The following is a 13,755-nucleotide window of genomic DNA, read 5'->3' as shown; positions in this document are numbered from 1 at the left end:
GGCCGGCCCCGCGCGCGCTACCGCCTCGCGCCCCAACCGCCGCCCGCGGCCGTTCTTCCCCACAGCCGCACCCCCCCACACGCCCCCTTCCCCTCACGGCGGCCGGCCGCTGCCCCCGCCCCGGCCATGGCCGGTCCCTCCCGGGCGGCTGCGAAGAATGGCAGCAGCAGCGGCGGCGGCGGGAGGAGGAGGAGGTGGGTCGGGCGGCCGGGAGCGGGGAGAGGGAAGGAGAGGAGCGGGCCTCGCCGCGGCCCCGGAGCCCCCGCGCCGCCGCTCCTCTCACCTGCCGGCGCCCGCCGCCGCCTCCTCCTTCTTCTCTTCCCTTCCTCTTTTTTTTTTTTTTCTTTTTCTCCCCCTCTTTTTCTCCTCTCCTTGCCCCCCCTTCCCTTTCTGGCTCCCCCACCCCCCGCCCGCACCCTTGCTCCGCCTCAGCCGCCGGCTCTCTTCCCGTATTGTATGTTTCAATGGCGATGGCGGCGGCTCCTCTTGAGGGGGGTGGAAGGGGTTTCCTCCCGCTCCGCATACCGCCTCTAGGAGGAGTCACTGCAGCCCGGGCCTGCAACAACCCCCCTATCGCTGCCGCCCTCCCAGGCATCGCGCTGCTCCTCCTTGCCCGGGCCCCAGGGCTGCTGCCGCCGCCGCCTTCCCACAGGCACCCCCTCCCCGCCTCTTCCATCGCTCCCCCCCCGGCCCCACGCAGGCTCAGGAGAGAAAGGGCTCCCCTGACCCCAGTCCCCACGAGCTGCTGGGCTTGCATTAGTCGGGAGCATAAAGGAAGAAAGCCCGGCTTCCCATCCATTCCCTGGTCACAGGATGGAGGAGTTTGGAGCCGTAGAGGTTTCAGGGCAATCCCAGCTTGGGCTAACACTCGAGGAGAGGTTTTGAGGTGTCCTCCGCCCACCCTGCCCGGTTTTTGTTAGGAAGGGAGCCGCCCATCCCTCTATCCCTTAGGCAAGGTGACCTGCGCGTCTTGGTACGGTGCATCTAGTCCAAATCTTCCAGCATCCCCAAACTGGCTTAAAACGGCCGTAACAAAGAGTACTGGCAGCTCTTTGTGTCTTGTTGCGTTGGAGCGTTTAAGGCGTTCACAAGGTTTTTCAACTCAGCCACGAGGGCTGCAAACTTAACTTGCTTTCTAAATGAAAGCTGAGGGCTTTTTTTTTCCCCGCAGTTGCACGGATTCAAGAGCTTGAGTGCTAAGATACGCAATAAGTGATTGTATTACAAGTCTCACAGCATGTCTTTTGGCAGCACCAAATACGTGATCACAGACTGATGCAAACAGAAGAGTGCAGGGCTACACCGCTTAAACTGATCTCGGGGATATTTTTACATGAAATTGGGTATATATCATTATTCCTGTACAAACATCTTGCATCGTTGCACTGATTTCACTTGAAAGGTATTTGGGGGCTATTGTAATGCTCTGTGAGATACAGTATTAACCCAGACCGCTCCAGCTCGCATGCAACGTTACTTTAGGCGGGTGGCTGGGAACAACAGAACAGGGTGATAAAGAGGCATCCATGCTTTCAGCTTTCCCTTTGTCGCTGTAAAATAAATCATAAAGATTCACTGGCTTCCCAGAGTTTGTTTTTGGCTCTGCCAAAATAAACTTTTGTGTCTGTATAGAATTACATTTGGCAGGGAAAAAAAGCAATGAAGTATTCCTTCAGGTTATATTAATTGTGGACCACACCATCTCCCAAAGAAAGAGGGCATGAGTTGAGAACCGAGGGTTTTCTCTCTGTGACCCTGGGTAAAGCATTTCACTAACAACGGCTGTATTCTGACTGTTGTTAAAACCGAAATAAAGATACCTTTCCTCTTTTTAAGCAAGTCATTCAATGAGTAACAGATCTAACACATTTCTGTGGATTAATGCTTTGGAGCCTATTCTCTCCCCTCTTCGTTTTGAAAACAAGGTCAAAATGCTTTGAAACCGTAGGAGAAAAACTCATATGTATGAGTTTGAATTATTTTACATGTAAAGGGAAGTCTTACTTGGATCTTCCCTGTTGAGACTTTGAACTTTGCAAAGGAAAAGTTATCTGTAGGATTTGAAGTGTATTGAGCCATATTGGGAGGGTAGGGGGAATACGAAGATGATCTTTCAAGTGCTAAGCATAAACATGAAAGACAATTTAAAACCCCTGTGAAAAAGGAGGAAGAGGATTTACATTGTTCTATTTCAAGATACAAATAATTGCATCCAATAATCCCAGGAATCGTGCATGTGGTATGTAGCTTTGTAATTAAAAATAATTTGAGATGAGACAAAATAAGCATCACAATTTTTTGAAAACATTCCCAGTTTGTTACAGATTAACATCATATAGTTGCTGTGTGATAACAACACAAACGTGTAGGAGGTCTTTAAAGAAAATAAAATTATGTCTTCTGTGTGAGACAAACTTTCAACATTAGGACAACTCATTCTGTTTACAAAAACATTTTTCTGTTTACAAACAACATTCTCCTTACATTCAGGCATATTTTCAGCTTTAATTTTGTGCTTGTCACATCCACCACGTAGATACGTGCCATTCAGATGGATCGGATGAAATAAACTGATGTAAGGGTGGGGCTCCTCTTCACATTTGCCTTTCATAGTGTAATGTGGTCATCAAGTGTCACAGTCTTAGAAGAGGCTTACCACATGCAGTGAGTGCCGGGCTGCGGCCTCCTAATACAGCTTTTGTGTTCCCTGAAATAAGAATCTAATTCCCTCAATTTCTTCTTTATCACCCACACCAGCTTGCTACCAGTTTGCACATCGTCAGTAAGAACGGCACATCCCAGAAGTAGTCGCGTCCCCGAGCGAGTCACTGTGCTACTGGCAGTAGAGCAGGTATGAGAGAAGGGATCTCCTATTTTGCAGCTGGTTTGTACTATTGCCTACATTATTTCTGTGAGGATTGCAGCCTGGGAAGAGTTTCCGTGTTTGGGGAAGCAGCACCTGCATGGGGAAAACCCAGATGCTCAGCTACCCTTGCAATGGCTAAGGAATGGCCATCGACTCGCAAACCGTAACGCGGCCTCCCTGCAGTAGGAGGCTGAAGGAAGCAGGAGGGCTGGAGAAGCGTGAGAGAGGAGGAGGTCAAAGACCTTCATAGTGTACCACTGGTTTTAATTTTTTTTTTTTAAGTCAGTCAGTCATAGATGTCTGAATTTTAATACCAATTTTCCTGCCTTTGTAGTTTTTAATTGTCCCGCTATAAGGTAAATTTCACCTCTTTCTTTCGTTCTCCAGTGGATACAGCTCATCCTTAACCCAAACGTTAACAGCATTACACCTATGTTTTATGTTGCTTCGAGTATTTCTGGAAGATTGTGAGTTGCTTTGTGACACAAACTAACTTTTCTGAGTAAAACAGATCAGAGCAAGGCAGCATTTGAACGGAGAGTTGCATGAGTTGTTCTGCAGTAACTGCACTGTTGGAACTGCCTGCTCCTTTGGAGCCACTACGATACAAGGGGTTTTCTCTCCAGCTCCGAGTTCAGTGTTGAACACTAAGGCTGCAATGGAAAAGCGATAAAGCAGTAGGTCACCTAAACCACGTGATGAGGAATTGGCAGGGTGGGTACCTTTACAAATTCTGTAACACAGAAGATGACTCAGAGTCCAAGATTTTTGGTCACAATAGCTGTATGTTCCGGCCGTTTAGATCTAGTTGTTCAGGGAAGAATTGTTACTAACTAGCATTCTTCAAGACAAAAATTTGCAATGCTGGATTAAAAGAGAGCTTTCCCCAGTCAGCAGGAGCGGAGTCTGCCCTCACTAGGTTGTGCAAAGACCATCTGCCAGCTGACTTCCGAGTGCAAATACAATCTGTTACTTTGTCAAAATAAACAACATATCTATTGACGGAGCATTTATAGACTGCTGACTGCCTAACTCTCCAGCTATTGGAAAAACAGCCTGTTTATGGCACTCTCACTTTTGGACAGAAGCTGTTATATCTCAAACATTGTAATAAATATTTCATAGCTTCAGAACCAAGAGATACAGCTTTACTCTCGCTTAGGCTGGCAGGCATCCAGGGTCGTCCTGGCAGTACAGTAATGTCAAGTACTTTGAAAGCTCTATCTTACGGGCATATATAATCCAGGAATTTTATCAAATCAGTGTAAGCGTTGTCATATTATTAGGATAACCTAATATGATCAAAATTGATGTGTGTATATATTATGGCCATAGATAACAGACGTAATAACTGAGTTCTGCAAATAATCTGTATTTCTGTAATGACTTTTTCCCCCCCCTCTTCGAGCCATTTTTTAACCCCTCCTCCACCCTCCATACTGCTTATGGGCTTACTATGCTAGCAGGTTGTGTACGGTGAGCTTTTCTTCTTAAAGAAACCAGAAAAGCTAAATCCTAACTTTTTGGAGAATTCTCTTACAGTAGTATTTTTTCAAATTAGATCATTAGATCCTGACATGATGTTTAAGGTAGACTGATGGTTAGGATGTCTTCGAAAGTCACAGATTAGCTAAGGCTAAGGAAGAAGGAGAGAGGTCTTTCCTGCCCAAACACCAACTGATTCTAAAAGTTAAATGCTGCTTATTAGCTTAAAAAAAATTAGCTTAAAAAAAAGAAAGGGTTTTCATCCTTGTTATTTAAAAGGAGTGTTTTAATCCTTGTTACTTATCCTTAAACACATCAATGCAGACTGCAGAGATCATTGTCTTGACTCAATTATTTCTTAGTCATATAAGTAAAAATATTAATACAAATATTTGAATAGTCATGGTTATTCACAACAATCATGACTCTTTTTGTCAGATGGAGATTTATGAGTATATCTTTCAGAATTAGGGGAAAAAAGGGGTAACAGAACAAAAAACATTGTGTTCAGTTGAGGAATACTGAATACTGTGGAGAGGATTCCTCTCCAGAGCTCAGAAACAATAGCCAGAAATGGGTAAGGTATAGGGAAAATTGTTGTGGTGATCACACGTATGGAATGGCTTCTCTGAGGAATTAAACAGGTTGGGACTTCTAGCTAAGAAAACTGGGGGGGCAACGTGAGAAAGGACACAGCTGATTCTTTTGGCTTGTTGCCCTATGCCTCCTAAGGAATGTGATTTTGATATTAACTAGTTAAGAAAAAACCTATTTCAGTCTCTGAGTTTAAAGAAAACTGGATGGATAAAGTGATAAATTTGTGAGTGGTGCATTTCGGCACAGATTAATATGATACCCAAGCACGGCCAATCCAAGAGGCAGAAAAGCCTCCATCTCTGTAAGACATCTGAATTTCTTGAAGCAAACTATTTGCAACAGAATGTTTGTGCTTTTACTATAGCACAGGTTTTTACTGCAGAAAGTGATACATCCCAGCAGGTGTCTGGGGACTTCTGACGCAATTATGTTTTGGTTTTGGCATTTGTAGAACTACATTTCTTTTTGGAGGAGCAAAGATGTAGCACTGTGTCATTGCACGGTTTGATCATCAAGTCACTCATCTACAGATCACGCCAGATCTGTACTGCAGGATACTTCCTTAGCAAACTGGCATCCCACATATAAAACTAAATTGTATTTCCCACTACTCACCATTTTGCAAAGGGGTTTTTTGTAGTTATGTCTGATCAGTTTTTCCTGTGCTAGTAAATATGTTTGTTTGTCCCTTCGCAGTTACACTCTTTGGTATCGTTTGCAGCTGTGGTACACATTCCCTTTCTCCTCTGGTGATATCTATAAGCACATTGTCTTCCCGGCTGGGACCATTAAGCTCCAAGTTCTTTTCAGGGAAACTTCACAGGACAGGACAGCACTGCTTGTTTGCCTGCTTTCATAATTGTTCCTCAGTTTGATTTAAAACAGTCAATTTAAATCATTAGAATAACTGACTGTTTTCCCCTGCTATCTACAGAGCCCTCGGGGGGGTGGGAAATAAGGATCTCAAACTGTGACCTATAAATAAAGGAAGATGCATTGAAACAAGCCTGTCTTTGGGTCTCATGTCTGTCTGAGGCAGTACACGGCAAACCTCCAAAACATACATTTATTGCACAAGTGCAAAATTATACTGCTCTCCTAAGGTATAATGATGTACATCCAGGAGCCATCATTTTTATAAACCAAAAGTGATCTTAAAGCCTTAAGGAATTCTAGAAATCGTATGTTTCAAACACATTCTCCTTTCCAAGTTGGAACATCCAAACACATTCATTTTTCTATATAACTTAATGCATCCGTCCCTGTTAAATATCCGGATCCTTGAGGATTTTGCCTTGTGCTCCAAGGCTCATTATACCTCTACCCAGAGGAGGTCAGGAGCAAGGCAATTACTTTTGCTGTCTGGCAATTCAAGAGCTAAAAGTTTTTCAGCAAATCGCTTTCCTTTCAAGGAATCACCGCTGTGTGGGTGCATGTGTTCCCTTCGGGCTAACGCAGAAACAAACCCAGGTGTAGAGGAGAGGAGGAGCAAACAGCAGTCTCTAAGCAGGGCGGGGAGGGAGAGATGGATGTTCCCGGGGCTGCCTGTTTCTCCCCTTTGGCTGCAAAAGGAGCCCAGGGAAACCTGCTCCGACGTAGATGTCTAGTTTTCAGATATCTAAAGTCAGATGAGAGGAATATATCGCTGTGGGGTATAGTGCAATCATCCTAACAGCTGTTGTGGCATTCGAAGCCAAAGGCGCCTTCCCTGTTACTGCCGTGCCTTGCCAAAACCAAGTCAACGGGACAGATTCTGCTGTCCCCAGACCATTTGCAAAAGGCTTGGTCATCTGATTTGGGTTTGTTTTTCCGCCCACATTAGCAGGGATTCTTAGAAACTGAGCAAACATTTTACTTTAGATAGGGTCCCTTAGCAAATACCTGCCACCTCCTGGATTTTGAGCTAGATGTACACCTTGTTACTGATTCTCTCAATTTTGAGAAAAGTAAAAGACAATACACAAAGCTGATAATCATGATCATTTCAGCATGGGCATAACTAGAGAGTCAGTCTCTACTTTCCTCTGCTCTTGGCTCTGTCCCCTCTGTTTGCGCTCGCTCTCTCAGTTCCACAATTCACGTAGCTTTGTGTTTTATGGTTGATTAATTGGATGTCTTAAGAGCGAGCTCCAATAAGGCTATTCATGCAGTGGGAGGGTTCAGGCTGTCTCTCCCATGCAGATTCCCTGGTGTCCAGCACTATAAGCTCAGCGGAGGTTGCTGCCTTTCCCTTAGCACAGGCGCTAAGTGGGAGACTGTCCTCTATCCAGCCACCTATTTTCATAGAGCTGGTGATAACAGTGCTTTTGAGACTCCTGTCCCTCTGCCAAACCGGTTGAAATTTGCCACCTAGTTCCATAGTTACTGGGGCTGACTGGCAAACAGCAGATGCCAGATCTCCTTCGGATGTTAACCTAAAAACCATCCCCAAATGGAAAGATGACGTGTAAGTGAATTTATGGTTTATTATTTGCATTAGCTGTCATTTACAAAAGACAGAAACTACGTGTAAGTAAACAGGTATTTTTATAAAAGGGAGAAGAAAGTATGTACATCATATGTAACAAATGCAAACTGTACTGGAATATGTATGGCACGCGAATTAAAATAGAAACCTTGCTAAAACATTGACACAAAGGAGTAAAACTTCAACACAAGGCACAAGGAATTCATCAGACTCCTCTTGGAAAACGATGGGATGACACTTCAAATATGGTGTCACATTTACCACTGCAACAACCATCCAGCCCAAGACGTTTTTCATTACCTCCTGCCTGGTTTGTCAGCCCTCCTTTGGTTTTTCCAAAAGTCCATTCCCCAAACTGACTTCCTCCTGGAATCTCTCATTGTTATTCTCATAATGATGTCGTGAATAGGCTAAGGTGTTTAAAATAGCAATATACAGCTCTTGCATAGCACTTTTCATCAGAACATAAAACAGCGCCTCAGAATAAGATAAGGACTGTTTTCTTTATCTGATAAATGGATGTTGGTGATTAAATATATAAAATTTCCATCTTTTGCAAGAAGGTAGAAATGCTTTAAAGGCACTGTAATTAAGCAGCAGCTTACTTTTACAAACCCAAACTTAATTACTACTCAGCAGTGTTTCAGCGAGTTCTTTAAGCATACCCCTAGTTTCAAGGGCAGGTGTGGTTTCACTGAAATCACTGGGTTAGTTAATGGACACGGGAAATAGGTAACTGAGGCACAGTTTTTGTTCTGACATAAAAATTCATAAGCTATTTTTCATTCATACGGATGGAAATCATTTAACTGAATCCCTTTCCTCGTCCATGTTAAGTGTTTAATCCTTTAGTGCCTTTTCAATTTTTATCACACTGAGAAAATATTTGCTTAAAAACTTAATAGTGGAAAAAACATTCATAAAGAAAAACAAAATAATTACAATATTTCAATTCTGTTATGATCAGTAGCTCCTTATGGCACAACTATCTCTGCTTTTCTAAAATATTGCTAGAAATGGTCGACATGGAATTCAGAATTTCCAGGATTAAAAGACAAAACAAATCAATGTTCTCATATTGCCAAGGAGAAAGTGGAAAAGAAAAAGAAAATGCTCATTTTGGCTGAAGAAGCTCCTACTGAGGTTGAAAAGATTGTGGGAAAGAACAGCCCTTTGTTCTCTTCATTCTAGCAATCATTTAGCGTGGAATTTTTTTGAAGGCCAAAAAATTCCAAGTAGCTAAACTACGCCAAAAGGAGTTGAAATAATGTCTTAGAATCAGCGCAATGACAGTAATAATTACTGGTAACACAAAGCGTACTACAGCACTTACATTAATGAATGCCAAATAGCATTGGATATTTAATATACAGGCTGAAAAGTTCAGTATAAAAAAAAAAAAATGTAAAAAGTGTATTTAGATTTAAATCTCAATCAATCAGCATTTATGAGAGATACGCAGAAACAATGCCCTGTCAAGATTTACTCATAACTCATCACTTTACTACAGGTATATTAAATATTGTACATTCTATGCCACCAAAGGAAAAAAAAAAAAAGTAAAATATCTCCTGTAAAATTCAAGGAAACCAGATATGTAACAACAGATTGCTTCAGAAATCATTCTCCTGCAGGGACTCTGTCATTAATGTTTGACTAGTGTCGGCTGACGAGCAGATCTTTGACAGAAAGTGTCCCAGTATCAGAGAATTTGGTATCCAAATCGTACAAAGATGAGAAGCAGGGGCAGTGCCAATGACGCAAGCGTTCCAGGTGCGGGGAAAGTACGTCAGGGAGGTGGTTTTCTGCTGCCGCGAGGACTCCGGATGCTGTGGGAGCATCTACACGGCTTCCTTGGTAGAGCTGCTTCACCTGGGCGGGGGACGCTCTCCCGCGCGCGGCAGGGCACCGAGGGCGGCGCCTCTGGACAGCGCGGCGTGGTGCTGGGTGGACGGGCTCTCGAGCGGGTTGCAGGCTGGCACGCCTGCACGGGCACCGCCTTCCCAATCAAAGGTGTGCCTCTAGAGCAAACCTCTTGATCGCGCCCACGCGCTCTGCTTTGGCTCACAGCACAGAACAGTCTCTGAATATTCAGACTGGATTCCGGCAAGATGGAAGTGAACCAGAAGGCGAGCTCCAGCAGCATGCCTCGCGTCTGAGCCGCTAACGGCAGCGGTTAGTGGTTCGCTGGCCACCAGGCCAGACTAGTGCAGTCAACAATTAAACCTCCTGAAACAAGGAGGTTCCTTGGCAGGACCTGTTTCGTTCTTCAGACCTACTCTTCTCATACTGCACCGACTGGTAGCGTAGATACAGCCCGTAACTCGGGCGCTGCGAGCTGTACCGCCGAAGCGCCCGTGGCACCTGCAGGCTTTCCCCGTAAATTAGAAACTCTCCTCCATTACCCATTACGGTGCTGGTCAACATCTGGAGTCAAGTTTGCATCATTAAAACCTGTGAGAACGTTGTGGAGTCAGGCCATTCCACCCCACAGCCCTCCTTTTACTGGGGGGACACAGGACACACACGGCATGACGACGACAATGCTCTGCCCCAATTTACCCTATCTTTAAATTTAAAATAGTGAGGGAGAAGAAGGAATAATAGAGTGATCCCATGTGGTTAGAGAAGTGGAAAGTTAAGGTAAGTGCATGCTGCAGCTGAGAAGCGGCCTAAATGAGGCGACTGGAGGCCTCTGCTGCCATGCCTTGTTTGCTGTTTCTGCTCCACCTCCCTCCTTCGTGCTTGCTTGGGCACCTCTGCCTTTGGGGCAGTCGCAGGCTGTCAGTCCCCGTGCACTTCTGTGGCAGTACCGGTGTGAGCTTCCCCTTTTGCTCTCTCGCTTTAGGTGCTCTGTGGTTTTGAGGGACTCTTTTTCAAGGTAGGTCAGTTCTCAGCAGGGTCACCCTGTGACCACGCAGAGAGCTCTGCCGGCACAGCGAAGGGAGCGGCATGGAGAAGGTAACAACTGAACGGCTAGGGACCAGGCTCGGAGAAGGAGCCTGCTTATGGTGCCCTGCACGGTCTTGCTGCCAAATGTCTCTTTCTCCTTTTCGTTGACATAGTACTGCCGCAGAAAAGGCTGTGGAATTTCAGGAAATAGCATGCTTCCTTTGGAAGACTCCCCAGAAGGGTGAAACTGCTTGGTCTGTGGCACTGCTGGTGGTGTGCAACACCAGGGTAAAAGCAAATCTTTGCAGGAGAGTAGAAGGGAAGATTTACTGAAGCAATATTTCGAAACATTACTGCGAGAAAACAATGGAATTATCACAAAATGGAATTTTGACACTCCCAGCAAACCCCCGCCAGAGACAATGGACTGACAAGCGGCGTGCAATGGAAAGCAAGAATACAAGTTCCGCTCCACAAGTTTCACAACCGGTCCTCTCATGCCTACCTAAATATGTCTAACCTACTAAACTCTGTGTGTGACGGCAGTCCAACAAAGTCATGTTTTGCAGGAAAAAAAAAAAAAAAAGTTTAGCAGGTTTTTCTTTAAAAATATTCTGCAATATTCTGACTAATTCTGAGTCTGTTTAAAAAAAGAACAAATTTAATAACTTCAACAAGCAAACAAAATCATAAGAAAGCTATAAAGCTAAACTGGTCTTGCTGCCTAGCATTTTAAACAGTAAAAGCTTTACAGTCAACTCCAAAAACTATCAACAAACACCTACAATCTTAATCCATGTTTTGCCATGATGTTTACATCAGGTCAAAATGTTTGACAAAGAAGGGGTACAAGACGGGAGGAAGCATAGCAGGAAGGGTAGATAATAAAAGTGAGTGGAAAAATGATCAAAACGGGACCAGGAGAGATTTTTCTGAAACTGCAGAAGAGAAAGTAGCCATTTTGTCCAGGACAAAAACATCTGGAAGCAACAGGGACAAAAACAGGGCAAAAGGGAAAAAAAAAACCCAAGAAAGTGTAAGAGAAGGGGAGACCCTCATCCAGCCAAGCACTTGCATGTAGGCTGAGCGTGAAGCAAAGCCTAAAGATAAGCTTGAACGTGAGTGCGTTGCTGGATTTCGAGGAGGGAAAACACTAGCGAGAGACAACAATACGTTAGTCGGTACCTACCAAGAGCTTGCCGTTTTCAAGAAAACATGTTTCCTTCAGTTGCTATTCCAGAGCTTTCTAGCTAAGCCCGAGATTTCGGGCTGTAGAACGCTACTTGAAGAGGACACAGCGACTCTTGCCAGACTAACTGCTTTACGACAGACCACCTAAGATCGGAAGAGACCATTTACAATCAACTGGTCCCTAACATAGCCCTTTTGAATTTTGTAAGTGTAAAGGAAGAGTTTTGGAGAGACCATTCTGTCTGGGAGAGGTCACTGGTACCTGGTCCCTAGGCGTGGCCTGCGTGGATATGTTTATCCCCACTAAAAACCGGTTTGCCTATGGAAAGCACCATTTTACTACTGAATTTAGGGAGAAAAAAAACACAACAGGAATGTCCTTAGGACATTTTGGGTGAGGAACTTTTACAAACTTATTCCAAAAGCCCATTAAAAATACACCTAAAAGAAAACGCAAGAAAACAGAAAAGAGCAAACAAATCGCTCCCAGAAAATCAGTAATAAAATGCAAAGTAAAAGTATCATTCTCAAACTATATATATAATTGTTTTCATTAAAAAAAGAAGAAAAAAAAAAAAAGCACATCTACCGCCTGCAGTTCTGGTCAGGTTCTCCCCTCCTCCCCCCACAAAAGAAGTAAAAAATAAAAAAAATACAAATAAAATAAATTAACCCTTTCATCAGCCTGGTTCCTAACTGAAAAAATTTCTTCCCCTGCTCCTCTATTGACTGAATAAATCTGTTAGAATTCTTAAGAAAAAACTGCAGTTCTTCAGGTGAAACTGAAAGCAGAACTTTTTTCCCTGCTCTTTGCAATCCTGGAATTATTTTAACAGAAGAGGTTCCCTGCACTGGTGAGAGGAGGTGGGTGCCAGGTACAGGTCTCCTGATCAGAAGGTCGGGATTATTCCAGCCGAGTTGACCACGGGTGTTTGAATGAAGGTTGTTGCCTTTCTGGGACTCGCTCTGCTTTAAAAGACATCACTTTGAACTTCAAATCGGCGCTTTCTCTCCGAACTGCAATGTGAATTGCTTATCGTTTAGTTCTGCCTAACGATTTAGATAATATCATTCATTAACTCTAATAATAACGGCCCTGATTCACCAGAGTACTTAAATATGCAAATAGCATCATTTAGGCCAACAGGAATCACACACTCAAAGTTAAATATGTGTTTTAGGGCTGGGGCAAATGGGATTCCCAATGCACTCAATGAAGTAGAAATGTTATGAGTCATGTTCGTAAGATATGTACTTAATAATTAATTTTAGTCTTTTTAATAAATTGCAAGAGCTGTGGTGGAAAGACACTATAGAGTCCCTGTGAACAGAATTTAACCTTCAGCAATGGGAACTGAGTAAGGGATGCCAGATTTGCACAGCAGTTGGTACGAGGTATCCAGAGTTGTATATTCTGCCCTTCAGGCAGCTGGGAAATGTCCTCTGCACCCCTCAGCACTTTGCCAAATCTTTATTTCCCTTCAGCGAACGTATTAAAACATGTAACAGCGGAATTTAACCCTCGTGATCCTTATTTTCCATCTGGAAGTACATCTGTTGAGAGGTACCCACAGAAAGGGGCCTTAGTGGGCCAGCAGAATAATATTTCTGGAGGGCTCCAGACAAAATACATCCAGTGTGCATGGTGGAGACCAAAGCAGAAGTACAGGAAGCAAAGGAATTATTCAGTGAAACCAGATTTTTTTTTTTTTTTCCCCCACACTCCATATTTTCCTCCTCCGACAAGACATTTCACGCCTTCAAAATCCAGTACGGTTTTCCCTTTTCGGGGAAAAAATAAAAAGGTCATTTCTTTATAACGGAACAGGAGAAGAAAGTTTGTGATGAAAAGGTTAAAGATGGAATCATCAACGATATAGGTGGAAGTTTGTCATCTGGTAACCAGAAACGGTAGCAAAAAGTTTTATCACGTCCTCTCTGAGCAGCACTCTAAACAGAACATGCGGGGCTTGATTGGTTTTTCTAAGGATAATTGTTCAAGAAAGATTCCTTTCTTGGATCAAAGGATCCCCCCACAAAAATATTGTCTATGTCTTGCACTCATTTATACAGCGGCCGCTGGAAAACGAGCCTAATTCTTCATCTGAAGAGTCTGACCACAATCATAGAATGAAGCAAAAATGGCCAAAGAAAAAGAGCATAAACGGTGTCCATTCCGAACCCTGCCTCTGGCCTCTGGGAGAAGACAGAAAGCGAAGCAGAAGGCGTTGGCACGCCGCGCTCCCGCAGCCCCAGC

Source organism: Platalea leucorodia, assembly GCF_965183815.1.
Source record: "Platalea leucorodia genome assembly, chromosome: 4".
Classification (NCBI taxonomy): domain Eukaryota; kingdom Metazoa; phylum Chordata; class Aves; order Pelecaniformes; family Threskiornithidae; genus Platalea; species Platalea leucorodia.
This window is presented reverse-complemented; position numbering follows the sequence as displayed.